Raw genomic sequence first — 17,816 nt, forward strand, 5'->3', positions numbered from 1 at the left:
CAGGCTGACTTTCTGCTCATGAAGGCAGATAATGTAGCCTGTGCTCTTCAAGTTTAAAAAAAATGACTAGTTTTCATTTTGCTAGAATGCTGCTGCAACTAGAGGAAAGTGACACAACACCAACGGTTTTGTGCCACAATTGAGACCAAGAGGAAGAAGCTAACATGTGTAAGTCCTACCCTGTGACTTTGGGAATTGACTCCTGACCTTCTCACATGAGTAGCTAAACTAAAGGGAAATTGTGATTTCTTAAGAATTAAGTTATGGCTTCACAGGACTATTGCTGTTGTGACTGTTGTGATTCATGATTACATCAATACTTACAGAGAAATTAGGATTTGACAAATTAATGGAAGGACCTGTCTTTTAAAATCTGAATTTCAGTCTAAACCTGAAGGATGGCAACCCATTAGGAATGCAGTGATGGGGGATGGGCAATTTGGGGGCAATGATCTCCCAAATTATGTCATGCCCCACCTCTGAATTGTTAAAGATGCCCTTTTCATTGCAGAGTTATCACTAATGTCCACACTGATCAGCTTTTTTTCTGGGGGGACGTGCCAGAACAGAGTTCTGGAACCTCATCGACAAAATTCTTTTTAAAATGTTTTAAAATTTATCAATTTTCAGTATTCAGATTGAAAAAATAATTTCCTTCTTGAGAGTTCTGGCACCACTTTTTCAAAAAACAAAACAAAACACCACCTGGTTCTCCATAAACTAGAATAAAAGTTTTACTCTTTTTCAGTAGTCTCCTCTGTTTCCAGTAGGGTATTTTCCTCCAGTGTACATGCAACTAGGAAGGGCAAGATCAGAAAATTGAACATCCCGACCTCATATCATTTATCAATAATTAATTGCAAACAACCTTACTGTATCTTGCTTGAATAATGGAGTATATGCCTCTGAGCATGTGCAGAATACCCAATGAATAACTTCTGTTAAGCTCCTGTCCTCAACGATACTCCCCAAAGCATTAATCTGGTGTATGACACAAATGTATCAAGGGCAAAAATGCATGCATTGCCCCTTTCAGAAGACATGGCAGTCACACATATTGGGAGGATCACAGGTGATGCGTTCATTCAGTACAGGTGGCCACAGCACCAAGAATATAACAACTGAGAAGGTCTTGGGTAACAAGTAATTAACCCCTGCCCCATAGCTGCAAGTCCCTTAAGAATATAGGATTTCCATCATTTTGAAAGTCACATATAATAAAACGATTCCTATCGCCATCTCTTACATTCACATCCAAAAGATTTCCAACATCTACTAACTCCTCGTGCAGCCTTTCTGTCCATGGAGCCAGCTGCATAACACCTTCTGAGAGCCCGACTGCACTTCAGCAGCAGCCAGTCCAAGTGTTTCAATGGGGTCAATGCCAAGCTTTGAATGCTTTCACAAGTCTGAAATAGGGAAACATTGAACAGATGCAAGCTTCAGCTCTGATGCCTAACCATTAAGAACAACAGCGAAGTAAGTGTCCAATATAGCAGTTTTGACCACAGTTTTGCTGGAAACCCTACCACATCATGTTGCATACTGCCTCTTTAAGAGGCGAACACAGAAGATCTCAGCACAAGCAGATTAGGAAAGACACCTGTCAATTTCACACAAGCTGCTGCGCGGCCGCATTTTGCCCCGCAGCTTCATGCGATTTTCCCCGCATCTACTCAATCCTCAAAAAACAGGATTGAGTAGACGCGGGGGAAATCGCACGAAGCTGCGGGGCAAAATGCGGTCGCACAGCAGCTTGTGTGAAATTGGCATGTACCATCGGGCCAAAGAGAAGAGTGAGCGCGGCACAGCGCTTGTGGGAGGAAAGACACCGTTTCACTTTCCTGCTAGTGAACTGCTGGAGTATGGGGCCTACATAAACTGTTCAGAATCAGGCCAGGGCAATCCTGGCCCAAGTGGACAAGAAATATCTCTTTTTTTTCAGACCATGTTATCTGCCCTGAAGTTTTACTGTTTATAAATAAACCATTAAGTTGAAGGAAACTGGGTTCTTGCTCCACTACAAAATAATATCCGCATGTGATGTTGTACGCAGAGTACTGTAATTAATTTATCTACACGTGTTTTGACTGAACTGGAAAAGAATGTATTAGATTATGGTTTGGGATTTGTTTTGACTTCTAAATATAGACCATTGCAAACTAGAATAGATTTATTTTGTCTTATTCATTTACTGAAGTTAAAGGTGCAATTTGGGGAGTCTGGAGATAGCAAGAAGGAATTGTTTCGCCCAAAATCCACTTATTTACCACAAGTATATGACCCTATGATCTCAGCATTTGAAAGAGTTGTGATTAGAGATGTGGAGACTTTAGAAGCAAAACATCAGTATAACAGATACAATTTGAAAAAAGAAGACTATAAATCCCTCATTAGTTTAAAAGAAGATGTAAATAAAACAGGCTGATAAAGGGGGAGCCACTGTTGTTATGAATCCGGCAGATTATATAAGTATGGTCCACAGACTCTTAGATAATTCTGAACATTACTTGAAAATAGATGCTGATCCCACCCAACACATTTTACAAATTATTAAAGTGACAGTACAGGAAGCCTTAGCACTGGGACATATTAGAGAGTCCACAGCAACATTTTTGATTAACAAAACACCAAGGGTGCCAGTGTTTTATGCGCTTCCCAAAGTGCACAAAGGGGGTATGCCACCCCCTGGAAGACCCATAATTTCTGGAAACTCATCTCTTTTGGAACCTATAGCCCAATTTTTTGATAGTTTTATTAAACCTTTTGTTCATAAGACTCCTTCTTATGTAAAAGATACTAAACATCTTATACAAACCTTAGAAGGCATAACAGTACCTGGTTCATCATTATTAGTTACTCTTGATGTTGGAGCCTGATATTCTAACATCCCCCATGATGAAATAAGGATAATTGTTGAGAACTTACTGGAATCAAGAGACGATCTTAGTGTACCCACTTTTTTTCTTATAGAGATTCTTGACATCATCTTAGAAAAAAGCTATTTTAGATTTTGGAGTGATTTCTATTTGCAAATCTGCAGGGTTGCTATGGGGAGGTCATGTGCTCCCAGTTTGGCTAATGTTTTATGATTTTTTTTAATCCAAATATATTTTGAATGAGTCAAACAAGTTTGTGAAGTACATTCATATTTACCACAGATTTATTGATGATTTGTTCATTATTTTTACTGAACCTGCTTTTTTTGAGGATTTTTTGAAGTGGCTTAATAGTCTACATCCTACTATTAAGTTTGAGGGTAAAACCAATGAGACTGAAATCAATTTTTTGGATACCATCATTTATAAGGACCATGTAAACAAATTGGCATTTAAACCTTATAAAAAGCCCACTGATAGAAATACGTATTTACATTTCAAATCACCTATCCACCACAGAAATAACTTACCAATTGGTCAGTTTCTGCACATTAAAAGAAATTCCACCAGTTCTTATGATTATAACAATGAAGCTAGGATTATGGAAGCTAATTTTCTTGAGCGAGGATACCCTGAAGATGTTGTGATTAAGGCTAAGAGAAGAGCAGCACATACTGATAAGAAAACTTTGCTTCAGGATAAAAGTATTCAAAAGGCTATGGATGTGTCCTTTGCTCTTGATTTTTCACCAATAGCTAAACAGATTAGTCACATACTGTATAAACATTGGCATTTAGTGTCAGGAAATGATGCTTGTTCAGGGAGTCCAACAATTGGATACAGAAGGGGTAGAAATATAAGAGACATTATTATTAGATCTGATTTTCAGACAGAAAATAAGATGACCCCAGTCGTATTAGGGCATCATAAGTGTTTTCAGAATTGTGCAGCCTGTAAGTATTCTTTGGACATTAAGGCATATGCACATCCACAGAAAGGATATATGATTCAACTTCCACATTATTCTAATTGTAGAACACGCCAGTGTGTGTACCTCTTGGAATGTGAGTGTAAAATGCAATATATAGGTATTTCTATGCGTATGATTAAAGTTAGAATTTTGGAACATCTTTCTCACATTTTGTCAGCTCCTCTTGTTGAGCATTTTGTTATGACCCACCAGAGAAGTTAAGATTAAAGGCGTATGTTTAACACAATGCATAAATCAAAAACAATACAGGAAATAAACGTTCCAGTTAGCTCCACTAATACTTATGACTAACCACGGAAAGCCTTCCGAGCCAGACACAGTCCATAGATACACTGTGGTCTTAAACCTTATGGTTTAAATAATGAACTTGACTTTTCCTCCTAATCGTACCCTCATACTTTGTGTTAAATACTCTCTGTGACTTTAAATGTACTCTGGCATCAGTAATGACATAGACACAATTAGCCTTAAGTATGCCAGATGAGGCAGCACATGCAAGAACCATTTGTCATTAGGAGTGTATGAGCCCATTTGGGAGAAAGAAGAATGTTTAAACAGTACGGGTAAGTCAGGTGCAAAATTGGAAACATTGATTCTTGAAGAGTTTATTAATATTGTACACTAGATGTTTGCTTGCTTTGTCATTAGTTCCATAAGAATTTGGCTCTGAAGAAGAAACATAGTCAAAACTCTCGCAGCCGACAAGAGAAGTCAGCCAGCCTGTTACAGCCTCCTTGCAGACCTGGAAGTTGACAACTGAGAAAAAATTGAGAAAAAAATCAAGAAGACCACAGTGTATCTATGGACTTATAGCCTATTCATTGGTCTAACTGGGAAGGCTTTCTGTGTATTTTTCTAAGCCTTAGTGTTAAATGTTATAAGCTACAGTGGAGCAGCAGTCTCTTGTTGTTCAGTCGCACAGTCGAGTCTGACTCTTCGCAACCCCATGGACCAGATCACGCCAGGCCTTCCAGTCTTCCGCCGTCCTCTGAAGTTCGGTCAACTTCATGTTCATAGCATCTATGACACTGTCTAACCAGCTCATCCTTTGCCGTCCCTGTCTTCTTTGACCTTCAATCTTTCCCAGCATCAGGGTCTTCTCCAGTGAGTGCGCCCTGGAGAAGACCCTGATGCTGGGAAAGATTGAAGGTCAAAGAAGACGGGGACGGCAAAGAATGAGATGGTTAGACAGTGTCATAGATGCAACAAACATGAAGTTGAGCAAACCCCCTCATCATGGCGAGGGGGCTTGCGTGGTTCGATGAGGCTGTGGGCTATGCCGTGGAGGGCCACCCAAACGGACAGGCCACAGCAGAGAACTCAGACCAAGCGTGATCCCCTGGAGAAGGAAATGGCAACCCAGTATTTGCCAAGAAACTCCAATGGATAGTATCAAAAAGCAGTCTCTTACAGCCTCCATACAGACCTGGAAGTTGGCAACTGGGAAACAGCCAAAGAGACCCAGTGTATTCAGGACTGTGCACAGCCTATTCTTTGGTCTGTCTTTGGAAGGCTCTCTTTGTATTATTAGTCTTTGTAGTTAAATAGTCATAAGTATTAGTGGAGCTAACTGGAACTTTTATTCATGTATTGTTTTTGATTTATGCATTGTGTTAAACATACGCCTTTATAAAAACCTTGAGTGGGAGCATTTCATGGGATATTTAGTGGTTGTTACACTTATCAGAACTACGGCTTGCCCAAGGTCATCCAGCCAGGTGCAAGTGGAGGAGTGGGGAATCAAACTGGGTTAACATAAGAACATAAGAGACGCCAATGTTGGATCAGGCCAAAGGCCCATCCAGTCCAACACTCTGTGTCACACAGTGGCCAGAAATACCAAGTGCCATCAGGAGGTCCACCAGTGGGACCAGGCTAGAGTCCGCACACTTAACCACTAGAGTTAGAGTGGGGTTCTCCCAGATTAGAGTCCGCACACTTAACCACTACACCAAACTGGCTACTTATTGTTTGTTGCAACAGACTAAGGAAGAACAAGGAAGTGCCACAATATTTATTCAGGAACATTTCCCCCCTGAAGTCCCTAAACAGTACAGCCATGCATGCATGATGCTGAATTTGCACCATCGCACTGGGGGCAACTGCCACACAGCCCTGGTAGATACATGCTTTCCTTAGCTCCATAGCTGGAGTTGCTGTGCCTTGTCAAATTCCAAATTGCTAAGCCATGCAAGTTGAGAGATATAAATTGAAACTGACAAGTCCTCTTTGAAATGATTCTCTGTCTTATTTAGAAGAAAAAAGACTTTCTTTCTTGAGGGCTTGGATAACCAACATTTGTGATGAGAAGCTTTAAGCAGACACCAAATAAGGCACAGTTTGTAACAGCAGGACCACATGTTTGCATTGTTTTCAGAAGGGAAAGTCTCAATCTAATTTATTCATCTTGTAAATGAAAGGAAAGTTGAAGCCAAAAGTACCCTGTAAAAGGAAGCATACAATTGGAAAATGTTTTTGAACTGGCAGCATTTGTGTTGTGGTTACCAAGTTAAGTCAAGATTTAATGTGCAGAGGAAGCATGTCAGCAAAACAGGATCTAAAGTCTGCTGATTTTCATTCATGTCATTATCTTTTGTCAGTTTTTGACAGTTCTGAAAGCACATGAGTGAGTTATACACATTGGTTGGCATGTGGTCATGTTTGTAAGTCACTTTGGCCTAAATAGAAAAGGCCGGATATAAATATTTAAATAAACAAATATGCATATGCCCACTAATAAACCAATTATTCAGTTCCTTAACTGGATAAACAAAGGGACAGTGAAGCAGGTGGACTTGGGTTCTCCTCAGTGTTAGTTTTGAAATCCCCAGAAAACAATGTAGGCCCCGGTCACACCGCAGGAAAAGCTGTGGCAGAAGTGCGGCTTTTTAGAGCCACAGCAAAAGAGAAGCACGGCAGCGGGATCAGACAGATCCCCCGAGCTGCCGCGCATATGCTCCCCAGCGTGATCAGATGCCAAGGGGGAAGCCACGGACAGGAGAGCGAGGCGAGTCAGCTGCGCATGTGTGTGCATGCGCAGTTTGGCAGGGGGGCTTGCATGCTGCAGGAGACGGGCGCGTCGGCGATCACATGGCCGCCCGTGCTACGGGTTTTCCAGTAGGTAGTAGTGTTTTGCAGGGTTTTTTTAACTCCACATCTTCAGCCGGAAGGGACAGGTTGGGGGCGGGGGCGCGACGCTTGCCAGATGTTGGCATCTGATCACGCCAGTTTAATCCGCCCTCAATCCATCCATTCCGCGGGCAAATCCTCCCGTGTGACCCGGGCCTAACTTTGCTATTTTACACCCTGGTCCACCTCCAGCACCTTTTCTAAAAAAAGCCCTGCTGCTTACAGAATGCTGTGATATCTAAGCACACAGCACTTCTGGAGTACATTACAAAATGCCTGTCAGAACTGGACCTGACAAATCCTTATCAGAGGATGAGGATACCATGGAGGGGGAAAAACATGACTGAACCCAAGGTGCCTTGGCCCTTTACTCTCCAGGAGGCATCAGGGGACTTGTGATGAGCTGTGGCTATCAGACCAGAACAGGGGGCTCAGGAACAGGAATCAACACCAGAAACTGGGATTGCTGAGGGACCCATGAAGGAGAGTGACCCATTGCCAGGGATCCCAGGACCCCAAAAGCAGAGAAGACAGAAAGCCCAGGCAGAAATACAGCTCAGATGTTGGTGTGAACAACCAGCTGCCCAAGGCCTCTCTGCTGGCCATGAAGCATCTGGAGACCTAGATCCACCATAAGACTTTGCAGGATGCTAGATGAAGTCCAGCTGTGAGTGCTTGCCACCACAGCTGCAGACACTCACTCCCATAAATAGCCTCATTCAGCCTAAAATGCAAAAAGAAGCACCCTTAAGTTCAGTGTTGGTGCTGAAGTGGGTGCCAATGACCTATCCAAACATATTTATTTGCTTTTCCTGCCTCCAACCTCAGCCTACCAAGTAAACACGGAAAAGCAGTGCAGTTTGATGATGCTTACTGACTCCATTATTACAGTTGTCAAATGATAAATAAGCATGTCTGTACCATATGGAAACAAGGAACAAAGACCCTACTGCCTATATACCCAGTTTGCTTCAAGGTATTTGAAAGCTGTTTCATCAGCTATTGAGTTATAATATTCAAGAGGTAATGCTGAATAAAAGATAACCACATCATTTGTTTTTTAGACTGAAAGCAATATGTTCTGTAAATACACAGAATGGAGTATATTCTAGCCAGGTAAAGTAGCCATGCTTCTCAAGTGTTGTGTGGTTTGAGAAAATTGCACACCTAGCACAGAACAAAGTTTGAGTCCAGTGGCACCTTTAATACCAACAAAGTTTTATTCTAGGTATAAGCTTTCATGCGCAAGCACACTACTTCAGCATAGGTCTTTGTGGATGGAACAACTTTGATTGATTAATGAGTGAAGAGAATGCGGAATATTAGGATTAAAGTAGAATGAGGGGAATCCAAAGCAAAAAGACGTCATTAAGAGAAATATACATTGGCATATATTTGTGAGATATCACTAAAAATAGTGATCCTTGTTAGCCACAAATTCAAATACTGAACCTGTGGATCGAATTCAAATTCAAATACTGAACCCAGCGGGTCAAAAGCAAAGTAACATCTAGTGCAAGTAGACGAATGGGTACCTACCCTTAGAAGGGTAGGGGGCACCCACCTCTGACGGAAGAGGCATGATGGCTGTGCGGATGGCGTGGCGGTGCAGAGGATGACGGATGGCGGCGTGGTGGTGGTGGCAGAGAGTGCTGGCGGAGCTGAGGGCGGTGCGGAGCAGAGCGATCCCTGGTGGCTGAAGGAAACACCTAGCGACATCGGGCGGCGACGGCAGTACCCTGGAGGCGCACGACGAATGACGCAGGCAAGGTGGTGCCTGACGGACGAAGCCGGCCGGGAGCGTGCAGGAAGCCGTGCGCCGGTGCGGAGCTGCCGTGGTGACCGGAGAGAGGAAGATCGGGAGCCTGGAAGGGACGCCGCGCCAGCAGCCGAGGATAAAGAACTGGATCGGTCTAGATGTCGAGCCTGCCGATGGAAGTAAGAAGGAAGCACATACACCATCAAGGGTGCCGGTAAGAAGCCCCACCCCCAACTCTAGATGTGGCCCTAGATAGGCAACGCAGTTCTTAGAACGACTAAATGTGAACCGCCCAGAGATCCCTTCGGGGGTTAGGGCGGTATATCAAATCTAAGGTTAAATAAAATAAAATAAAAAAGCTAACCTTTTTAATGTCAAAACAATGTCATTTGATTTTAAAATATTGGTAACAGTACAAAGTTGGATTGTCTGCATGAATCAGGAAAAGAGCAGTAGCAACAGCGCAATACATAGATTTATTTATTTATTTATTTTATTACTTTCAATTTATATCCTGCCTTGCCGGGTGAACTTTATTAAGGATTAGATACTTGTCAGCATGATTTTGATTCATGGTTATAGCTTTGTATCTCAGAACATTTTGTTTTGTATTTTCTCATTGAAAACATGCACATTACACACTGGGTTACAGACAATACATTTCTAATGAAACACACCATAACCCAATATAGATGTAGGTGCATTTATGGCTAACAAAATCAGTGGGTTTAAGCATGCTTAATTCTGTTTTAGATTATGGCTATATTCACCCTGGGTAAATAGCATTTTGGATGATGGAGTTAATCAGGAAACAACTTTTCCTCAGTAACAAACTCCTTTAGTCCATGGAGCAGAGGGAAATTGCCTAGGACCATGGTTCTTCTATTTAAAAATATATAGCATACCAAGTTTTCCTTAGTCATGGGCGCATTTGTATATTCTGTGCTAAGAAACACTGTTTCTGCAAGAAAAATAAATCATGCACCACTGATCACGTTACATTATTTTGAAAATTTTTGGCAAAAGATGAACCCTCTGAAATGTTCCCCCCATATAAACTTTCATGTCCATGCACACAAAATCAAAGTAAATTCATGCCGTAGCTTATATTATTGGTAAAATTCACATATCTCCACCCCTTATATGTGATTAACTCATTTTATACAGATGAAGGTGCATCTCTATTGTGAGATTTAATGTGACTGGGACTGAAGACCAATTAGTTCTGTCCATCTGATTAAAACATCCCAGCTAAAGTATTCTTTGTCACCACTTGAGACTCTGGAGATAGGACACTGAAAGGCACCAAACAGAAGAATTCCCCCAACTCACCCTCAGCCATTGGATATGCAAAGAGGGGCCCTTGAAGCTTCTTTGGTTTCAAGCTTCTTCTGTGGCTTCAGTATGTTCTCAAAATCTGTCCAAGCAGAAGAAGAAGTTTTCTGTAATAAAATACACAATTATTAGGATTCTAAGTAAAATCTATGGACACATCCAAATTCAACTCTTTCCTTTCTAAACTACTGAGAACACTGCATTTTACCATGCTCTACTTTTAGTTAGGAGCTGCGGTGGCTCAAGTGGTTAAGATGCTGTACTGCAAGCTGTGGAAGGTCGGTAGTTCAGCGGTTCGAGACCCGAGTGTGCCGCATGATGGAGTGAGCTCCCATCTCTAGTTCCAGCGTGGTTAGCACAGACTTGAAGAGTTTTCTATAGAAACAATTAGTTGCATGCCATCCCAGATGACTGCTAGATTACTGAGAAGATCACTTTGAAGGACAGATTAGAGGAATAAATTTCTGACTACTTTTATTATTAAAGCCATAAGTGTGATGTAAATGTGACATTTCTCAAATCAAGTATTTCAACAAAGGACCCAGCAACAAGATATCAGTACAAAATTAACATATAGGACCCCTTGAATATGCATTCCAGAGAACAAGTATATGGGCACTTCCGCTGGCATGAAATCTTGTTAGTCTGTTAAAGTACCACAAGGCTCCTACTTATTGCTTGTTGCAACAGACTGTAGTCTGTTGACCTCTGGGGTCAAAACGTGAGAGAGAGAGAGAACACAGTAAGCATTGTTAATACCAATAAAAGATGATACTATAAACCCCAGCAATGCTGCCCATGGAGTTGCATAATGGCACTCTTTAGTTTGGTCATTGTTTTTGTTGTATCCCAGGAGATGTTTATTCTGTCAGTCCTGCTGAAGCTGCAATACTGTCTATATATGCACATTGAAAGGCACGAAAGTAGAACCCAGCCTCTTTTTACTAGATTGTAAACCAGAGTTGGAAGGGACTGGAGCATCCTTTTGTCTGCTGGGCTGTGCTAAACCTTCACAGTGCTCTCATTAGCATGACTCTGAAAGAAACACCAATTTGTCACCCTTTGCTCACATGCAACCCCACTTTGCAAGGGTCACCAGAGTGCCTACTGTCAGTTAAAGCTCTATTGAAACAGACAAATGTTTGCCACGGTTGGGATTTTCCTGTTCGGGGGTTTTACAAAAGAACTAAAACAGATGCCTTTCGTGGAGGGGGAGGGGTGTCACATTGTCAGTTTCACTGCCTTTCCTTCCCCTTTGATTCCCAGGAGTCTCTTAGCTGTGCCTGCTTCGAAATAGGGCTTGATCTTGAGCAACAAAAATTTATGTTAGTTAAGGTCTCTTTATTTGTAACATTAACCAAGTGCTATGCCAGGAGCTGCGATCTGGGGGCACTGCTGAAAAAAAAATTGGACCCATGCAAGGAACTAAAACTATTCCACAATAAGCAAAGGCTAGAGCAGCTGCCATTGTTATGTATTTCTGTTTTAGTTTGATTGAACTTTTGTGTGTGTGTGTGTGAATGTTTTTAAAACTTGTTTGAGAAGGGAGCCCTCACTGGAGAAGACCCTGATGCTGGGAAAGACTGAAGGTCAAAGAAGACGGGGACGGCAAAGGATGAGATGGTTAGACAGTGTCATCGATGCAACGAACATGAAATTGAGCCAACTTCAGAGGACGGCGGAAGACAGGAAGGCCTGGCGTGATCAGGTCCATGGGGTCGCGAAGAGTCGGACTCGACTGTGCGACTGAACAACGGTAAATTTGAGGGACTCCCAGAGTATGCAGAAATCGTCTTGTTAGTGAATGCATTTCTAACCACTTGATTAACTGGCATGGAACCCTGGTTTCTAGTAAAGGAAACAAGTGGGCAGGGAGGGTCTGTGTGACAATGTGAATAAACAAAAAGGGAGCCCTCCCCCCTCCTTCCCTCACTCATAGGACAACATCATGCTGAGCTCTGAGGTGACTACAGGAGGGCTTTGTTTCTCTGACTAAGCTTTCATAGTTCACCTTTCCTCATGGTTCAAGGTTGATTGCAATAACAGTTCAAGACAGTTTCAGCTTAAAACCAGGCCCGTAGCCAACTGAATTCAAAAAAAGTGTTGATAATCACAAAGGTTGTAGACTGAGGTGATTTAGGAGACAAATGCTTCTTTTTTGGCATCCTTATAGTTGTGCTTCTTTTTTGGCATCCTTATAGTTATATCATGTTGCAAGGTTTGAGATTAACATTTAAAAATGAATCTAATCCTAACCAAATTTAGAGGTACGGTATGTGGAGCTTTAGCTTTATTTCCTCATTTTTGAGAACAGAGACATGTCACAGGTTTCTTATAGCCATGAACTGCATAGATACATGCTAACTAGATTAATCTTTAAGTGGCTCCTTTGTGAACGATCTTTGTTTCTTCCAGGCTGATATCAAGAAATGTCAGCTGCTGGCACCATGCGATGGTGAAGATGGGCTATGTCATCCGGTATGTGGATTCATGTCAGATTTGGAAGAGCTAAGTTCAAATCCCTACTCAGTCATGAAGCTGGGCTTTTGTGAGACTCAAATTAGATACTCGCACATATACTGCCAGAAGGGAGAGGGAACATATATGATAGACAAATAAATCCTCTTGAATAAATGGCTCTTAAAACAGCAGTATTTTCATGCAGGAACTGGACCAGGATCTTGTTAAATGTTAATGCTAACTAACTTTTGGCTAAGAAAACAAAGTTTGAGTCCATTGGCGCCTTTAAGACCAACAAAGGCCTATTAAAAGTGTAAGCTGTCATGTGCAAAGCACACTTCTTCAGAAATGAGAATGAGAGACAACGGAGCACACAGAGGTTGCATAGGCAAAGATGAATGAATGGAGTGGTTGGGGCTTCTGGATCATCAGTGAATACTTTTGTGCCAGTCCTTGTTTCCCTTCCAACCCAAAGATAATTCAAAAGTGTACAGATTCCCTCAGATTCTCCCTCTGCCCTTTTGCCTCCCCTTTAATGTCACTCCCCCGCCCGCATTGAGGTCGTTCCACCCACTCTGCACCTTCTGCCATCCTCAACCCTTCATCCGTGTATAAGCTCCATTTTCCCTTGGTTATTAATTATTATTTATTTTACAAGCAGCATGAGTCTAGCAATATGAGACTATTGCTAGTCTCGGATCGCTGAATAAAAAAATGAGGGGAGAAAGTTTAAAAGCAGCTGCATGAGGTTTAGTTCCCTGCTGGTATTGACTTGAAAGGGCTATTGGAGGGGAGGCAAATGGCAGCAAAAAAAAAGGATTTCAGTGCTGCATGCAAACAAAATAAAGGGGGAATCATCAGCATGGAATGAAATTGACATGAGATTTAGAGTAATAGGACAGGAAAACTAAAGTTTTGAATACATTTTTCCCTTTAATTCTTTAGTGAAGAAGTTTTTTTGGGGGGACCATTTTGTCAGTCTCTGGAAGCCTAACATTAAAATGGCGGCTGAGCCACATGGACCTTCTGCAAACTGTCAAATTTAAGAATTACTTGGGATTGATCCATTTGGAGGACAGAGTGCAATCAGCACAGGACAGGCTTTTTAAAACTAAGAATGTACAGAATCAAATTAGAGAATCACAAAGAGAAATCCATACAAATTTGCAAGGAAGGGTAGGAAATTAGCGTTACTATGCAGCTGTACTAGGGCATTGGCAAAAATATGCCCCCATTTTTTTTCAGTGTAGTGTCACCAGACTAAAATGTTCTCCAGAGCTTCTGCCAGAGGACTCCTACACCATGCAAATGGCAGCCCTGTGCAAAGTGTGGTGGAACTGCAGCAGACTTTGCACAGGCACACATGCACACACACGTTGCCAATGCTCACAGCTTCCAATGCTAGTGTCAGTGGATACATTCTGTACACGCAACATGTTCCCCCATATTATGAGACCGTGTGACTCTTACCCATTTTTCACAGTGGCCGATAACACAGCAGTATGGAAAAGGGGGCTTTGTAGCTGCTTGTCAGTTTTAAAAAAAGCCTTGTCAATTTCAACATCAGGTTTTCCTCCTTTGCCTAAATTCCTTTCTGTTCTCTTTCATTCAATGAAATAATGCTAAAATGCATGTCCAAAACCTGAACCAGGAGGATTAAAATGGAAGGTGCTTGCTGGATGCTACTGTGCAGCTGCAATAGGACAATTGTGTAAAAACTTTGGACACCACCCCCACACGTCACAAGTGATGTTCCACCCTGATTTAGAAAAGTGCATTTTTAAAATTGTAGCTGCAGAATAAATACACCAGAGGAAAAAGAAGGGTGCATAAGGTGAGCACAGAATCCGAAGTCAAGCGTAAAGGTTTACGGCTCTGAAAATCTGCAGTAAGAAGTGTGTGTATAATGGGTATAAACTGAAAAGTATGCAGACGGAGAGTGATTTCAGCTAAGCATACCTTTATTTAGTTCAGGACAAAGACGAAGGGACCAGCTCGCAGGCTGGTTATATAGGTTCAGAAAACCCGCCACCAAGTACACCTAAACACACCCCCTACTCCCGATAGGCTATTTACAGTAGCCGGGCGACCATTGGTCTCCCGGCTGAGAAGCTGGCCCTTTGATTGGGCCGGCTAGGATCCTACGGACCCATTGTCTTTGGACATGAAGCTATTTGAAGAGTTGTGCCTGGCCAGCCCGGGCAAGTCCGGGCATGTCAGGCTGAATACATTACATAAACGTTCGGGTCCATGCACACAAAATCAAAGTAAATTCATGCCGTAGCTTATATTATTGGTAAAATTCACATATCTCCACCCCTTATATGTGATTAACTCATTTTATACAGATGAAGGTGCATCTCTATTGTGAGATTTAATGTGACTGGGACTGAAGACCAATTAGTTCTGTCCATCTGATTAAAACATCCCAGCTAAAGTATTCTTTGTCACCACTTGAGACTGGAGAAAACAGTCTTCAAGGAGGAAAGCTTCCCAGTATTCCTGCAGTGGAGAAGAAGATAAAGGCACAATGAACTGTCACATCAGGAAAGAAAAAAAAAGCATAGCACATAAAATGCAGCATATAACAGAATTACTCAATTTATGACAGAAGATGTTAATATGAATTTACCATAAATTAAACCTACTTTAAGAGGTTCACAAACACATATACAGCTATTCAAGGTTTTAAATGGTTAGCATAGACTTTGAGAGTTTTCTATAGAAACAATTAGTTTCATGCCATCCCAGATGACTGCTAGATTATTGAGAAGATCACTTTGAAGGACAGATTAGGGGAATAAATTTCTGACTACTTTGATTATTAATGCCATAAGTGTGATGCAAATGTGACATTTCTCAAATCAATAAATTTGCTTTCCGAGATATTTTTCCTACATTTGAGTTTAGCGGAACTAGACAATGATTATAGACTAACTGCAAGATGTTCACTAGCAGTGATTTGGAAAATACCATCTTTATCGCTTATAAGGAAAAAATGCCATTTACAATTGCCCTAAATTAAACTCATAGCCCCCTCAGTTTTGAGATACGCTATCAGAGGAGAATTGGAATTGGCCAGAGCCCTGTTGTATGGCCATGGTTCCTGCCTCCTTCCCATGAGCTGTGTGAGGGAGGCACTGGCACTTCACATTCTGATTCCACCTCCTTGCAAAGCTTTGGGACACAGCAAGAGCCACCACCCCTCACTGAAATGCATCATTCTCCCCCACACACACACACGGGAAAACGTCTGCTGCATCCCAGAGTAAGGTTGCCAACCTCCAGGTGAGGCCTGGAAATCTCCCAGAATTAGAACTGATCTTCAGATGACAGAGATAATTTCTCCTGGAGAAAATGTTAGCTTCGCTGGGTGGACCCTAAGGCATCACGTCCCTACTGAGTCCCTCCCTGCCCCCAAACAACCTCTCCCCAAGATCCACTCCTAATCTCCAGAAATTTCCTAACCTGGAGTTGGCCAGTGTCTGCCCTACAACACCAGAAATTTCCTGGACGGGGGTGGAACACTGCCTTACAGTTGAGAGAGATGTAGCTTTCTGACCCTCCCCCCCCAGTAAATGTCTGCATTGCATCCAGAGGTCGATTCGGGGGGGATCGCGGGGGATCGCAGTTCTTCCGGGTGAGGTGCGGGGGCGGGGCACATGACGAAGCCCCGCCCCCTGCTTCTGGCCGCCCTGCTTCCAGCCCTCATTCAGCCAGGAGGAGGCAGGAGAAGAGGGAGGGTAAGTTGCTTCCTCCCCGCCTCTCCCCACCCCTGCCTGCCTGGGGCCAGGGAGGGCCTTGGCGGGGCTTCCTCACACTCCCGCCGGCCTTTCAGGTCCACCGCCGGGCTCCTGATGTCAGGGGGTGTGGCATATGCTAGTGAGTTATGCTAATGAGTTCCCCTGGCTCTTTTTTTACGAAACGACCCCTGATTGCATCCCAGAGGCTTATGTTAACAAGGCCTTGTGATATAGCAGAGACATTTCCCATCTGGGGTCAGAACATTCCCTCTCAGCCCAGAAAAGAGTTGAAAGGCTGCCTTCTGACCTGCCTCACATAGGAAATGTTTCCATTGTATCCCAGGGGCATATGGAAGCCCCTGTGATGCAAGGAGAAATTTCTCCTGGAAAGCTTCAGAATGCTGCTCCTCAGCTCACAGAACAGCTAGTATTCTGACCCTCCCTCAGTAACATGGGCCATAATGGGGCCAAGCACCATCATGGGGTGGAGCCAGGTGATGTCACAAGGCAACCCACTTAGCTCCAGTCAAGATCGTTTATGGGCCACAGTCTGAATTCTGCATCCCTGCCTGGTTTGGAACCACTGTCAGCTGAGAATGAAGCACATAGATATGATTATTTATATAGCAGTCTGAAGCATTTTTAATTGAAAGTGGGTCCCAACCCAGTGGCACCTACTCTCCTCTGAGTGTGTGCATAAGACTGCAACCTTGACTTCTCTTGACCAGACAGCATCTACTTCCATGAGGTATGACAACCATCTGGGCAGTTCCTACAGCCTTACAGACACCACGCTTATCCAGTCAGCTGCCATAAACCCCCTAATGCCACTGCTTCTCAAGGCAGCTTAGTCACCCCCTCCCCCCACCATCCACCTGGGTCTGCCTGTCTGCCTGCCACTGTCTCATGTGGCAGCTGCTATCTAGCCTTATGGGCTTATAGGAATGAATAGGAGCCAAGGCTTTGTTTAATGCTGCCTTTTCATGAATGATCGTATCATCTGTCTGCAAAGGCACATGGCAGTGTGAATGAAACTTTTCTATTGGGGACGTCTGCTGTTCAGAAGAAAGTTTCAAGTATAGAAAACTCATCCAAGTTTACAATTTGACAATACAGCCTTGTAGGAAAAGGACCTCTCTGGAAACTGCACATAACAACTGTGGGGGTTTTGCGATTATTTTTTTAGTCTTGTACACTGCATATGGAAGTGTAAGCAAAGATAATGATGTCTCTGAGACATAAATCAATAAATATACATTGATTTTTTTGTCTACAAACCCCTCGGTGCAGTTTGTCTCCCCATCTACTCCCCCCATCCTCCACAGAGATCCATCCAACTGTTTTTTTTTAAATACACTGATATATGTTCACTGATCTTGATTTAAAAAAAAAAAGATGTGATTACTAAGGGGTCAGATTTTACGTCTTTGGATCAATTCAGCACAGTAAGATACTCTCATAGTAGAGCTTTGATATTTAAAACCAGATTGCCCTTTAGAAGAAGGCCTTGAGCCAACCCA

Source organism: Gekko japonicus, unplaced genomic scaffold, assembly GCF_001447785.1.
Source record: "Gekko japonicus isolate JY-2015 unplaced genomic scaffold, Gekko_japonicus_V1.1 scaffold655, whole genome shotgun sequence".
NCBI lineage: Eukaryota > Metazoa > Chordata > Lepidosauria > Squamata > Gekkonidae > Gekko > Gekko japonicus.